Genomic DNA, 3,364 nt, shown 5'->3' with positions numbered 1-3,364 from the left:
GATGGAACTCGGTTTATTACATGCTAGAACGCTTTATTGAGATGATCAATATTTGCTCAGAAATTTTGCTAGCTGATTTTTTAAGTCCCGAAATGCCAACTTCGCAAGAAATTGAAATAATTAAGCCATTAATTTCTTTATTGAAACCCTTTGAATATGCAACAAAACAAACATCAGCAGAAAACTACATTACATTACCGAAAGTTATTCCAATAATTAATTGTGTTACTACCGCACTTCAAAGCTTTTCGTCTACAGTCCCAGTTATAAATGAAATTGCTAAAGTTTTAAAATTTGGAAATGGAAAGACGGTTTGGAAAAATAGAATATAACACTCATGCTGCGATTAGTACATTACTAGATCCGCGATTTAAGAACGTAAATTTCCAAGATCCCGTAGCTCTGAGTGGCGCTTTACAAAAACTCAGAAATATCAAAAATGAAATACCAACAAATAGCAGTGACTCTGAAATAGAAAACTGTCAGGCCAATTCTCCACAGCATTACGATTTTCGGGAGCACCATAAGCATTTGGTAGTGGGACAGAAAAGGAAAAGAGCTAATATTAGTCAGTCTGATGAAGTGACAATTAGGGTATTCACAGTTTACTTCTAAAGTTAAAAGGTGGCAACTTTAACAAGATAACACACTCGAACTGTGAGCAACCCTTATGTTTAAATAAAGTATTAAGTTGATCAACAATACCACGCATTGCTAGACCGTTTGCCTTTCACGCGTTTGTGTTTAGAGAGCATCAACAAACGACATACATATTTCTCTCTATTCTCTCTTCTCTTTTTTATACTCAGCTAGCACAGCGCAAAAAAAAAAAAAAAAAACTACCTTTGCCAGCTTCAGGCAGGCGCAAAGAGAAACTTATGTACAAGCAGCGCTGCGCCCAAAGCGAAATTCATGTATGTATGTACAAGCAGCGATAGATGCCAGTTTAACACAGAACATAAACATGAGACAAAGTCAAGTAATTTTGCCCAAAAGTGTTATCTCTAATTAGTATGGGAACCAACAACAAACAAAGTTACCACATGGTAAAATGTTTTAAAGTTACCAGGTGGCAAAATTAACACAGTAGATAATATAGAACTGTGAGTACCCTAAATGTATCTATCTACACCTATATCATCTATAAAAAGCAACCCCTTAGAAGAGTGGGAGGATTCAAAATCAATATTTCCACAGTTATATAAGCAAGCTCGCATATTTTTGGTAGTTGTTGCTTCATTAGTTCCTTGTGAACGATTGTTCTCTAAAGCGGGAGCCACAAAAACTCAAGACCGAAATCGTCTCTCCAGCAAGCACCTTGGACAACTGTTGTCTTTAAGCAACGTGCCACAGAATGTATTTTTTTATTAATATTAAAATTCTTTTATGTAAATATATAAATTAATTTAAGGAGCAAAGTAGATACCTGCACATAAATAAAAAATTTAAGTTTTTAAAGATGAGTGTTTTTAATGTTACTTTAGTACAAGGGTGGCCATTTCACACGTACACGAGAAAAACTGCGCTGCTTTCACACATCCATGAGCATACTCTATGAATCAGTGATGCCGACAATTATGGTTTTGCTATGATCGTGCCCAATTGATGCGAAACTTTCAAGCAATCAAGTCGCTGCAATACACGGTCAAAATGTTTAATATGGATTCGGATGTAGATTTTTTACTCACTAGTAATGGGGAGGAAGAGCACAATGTTTGGTGTGTCATGAAGAAATCGCACTGATGACAAACTTTTTTGTTAAGCGCCATTATAGCGCCATTTCCCTTTATTCCCAAATATTAAATTAATAAATTATTACGTACATATGCACATAAATAAAAAGAAGAATTTAAAATAATGCTAAGAAATTCCTTTATTGTAATTCAAAATAAGAAGAGTGATGAAAATTAATTAAACTTTTTGTTTTAATTTTAATTTTAATTATAATAAAAAATCTAAGCAAGCAATGCAAGTGAACTAAATTATATTAAAAGGTTAATTGTTTAATATTATATCTCCCTTTCACACTATTCACAAAATAAAAAAATCCCTTTTTTTATAATTTGCAACTCGAAATCGTTGACAACACTGTTTGCATCAGACGCGTGAGCGACTTTTTCTCTTCATTCTCTCATCGCTTAGCTAAAATTAAATATGTGATTGTGTGAGTTTTGGCCACCTCTGCTTTAGTATAATAAAATAAAATTGGTGTACAAATACTCGATACCGAGTGAGTTTCGATGCTTTCGATCCGATACTTACTCGAGTACCGATGCTTTCTGCCGATACTACAAGCGAGTAAAAGTATCGATACTTTAGTGGTATCGTTTGATCCCTAGTGACAATTGCTTATAACATGATAATAGTTATAGCGGCAAGTTTTGTCATTGTACGCGAATAGGGCGGCTAAATAAACAATAAGACATTGTGTGTATAAAAATAAATAAATTGTTGTTTACATACAAAATACGAACGGTAGGTAAGTGAGAGATGAGTGTCGGGGGCGCTCCCCCAAAGGAGCGCAGGCACTCAATACCAAGCGCAAGCAAAAGAAATGCATATTTAACAATTACTGCATACAGCCGAAAAAGCAAAACCAGCAACAACAACGCCAAAGAAAACTCTTATACTGCTAACACACCATCACAAACAGCAGATGCAGCCAAGCATTTTTTTTATATAAAATTCGTGAAATCGATTTAACAAATCTTTTGTTTTGAAAATGAGATCTTGTTACAATATACATTTTAAAACAAAAAACGAATATAATATCTCCAGATGGTAATAATAAATAACACAAATTACATATATAATAGTGATGTACAAACAATTTTCTTTAAAAATGCGCGTACTTTTTAAAAATATTTGTTTCAACACATTTTGCAATAGGACTGCGCATTTATTAAAATTATTATAACTCATTAATTGATTAATCGTACAATCCGCTTTTAAGAGCTCGGCGCTAAAAATTTAATAAAAACCTATAATAAGGCGAGATCAGCTATTTCCACAATTTCTTCAAAATTCCCTATAGTGCCTCAATGTCTAATCAACCTTGATAACATACTGTTCGATGGAAACACACCTATTTAGGCAAATAAAATGGTTTCACAGTTTTCATTTAGTAAAATTTTGGAACTTTTCCTGCTAAATTAATTAAATTTAAAATATTAACATATGTCATTCAAATAACAGACATTTGTTACCGTTGGACCTTTCAAATTGCCCTCTGCATACCTAAACATGACAAATAGGGATCAAACCAAGGCGAATTTATACAAGGTGTTGTTGATGGCGAATTTAGATTTTCGCCGTGGTACACAACACCACCTTGTATAAATTCGCCTTGGAACAAACGATACCA

Source organism: Rhagoletis pomonella, unplaced genomic scaffold, assembly GCF_013731165.1.
Source record: "Rhagoletis pomonella isolate Grant_MI unplaced genomic scaffold, Rhpom_1.0 Rhpom_scaffold_01948, whole genome shotgun sequence".
Taxonomy (NCBI): domain Eukaryota; kingdom Metazoa; phylum Arthropoda; class Insecta; order Diptera; family Tephritidae; genus Rhagoletis; species Rhagoletis pomonella.
This window is presented reverse-complemented; position numbering follows the sequence as displayed.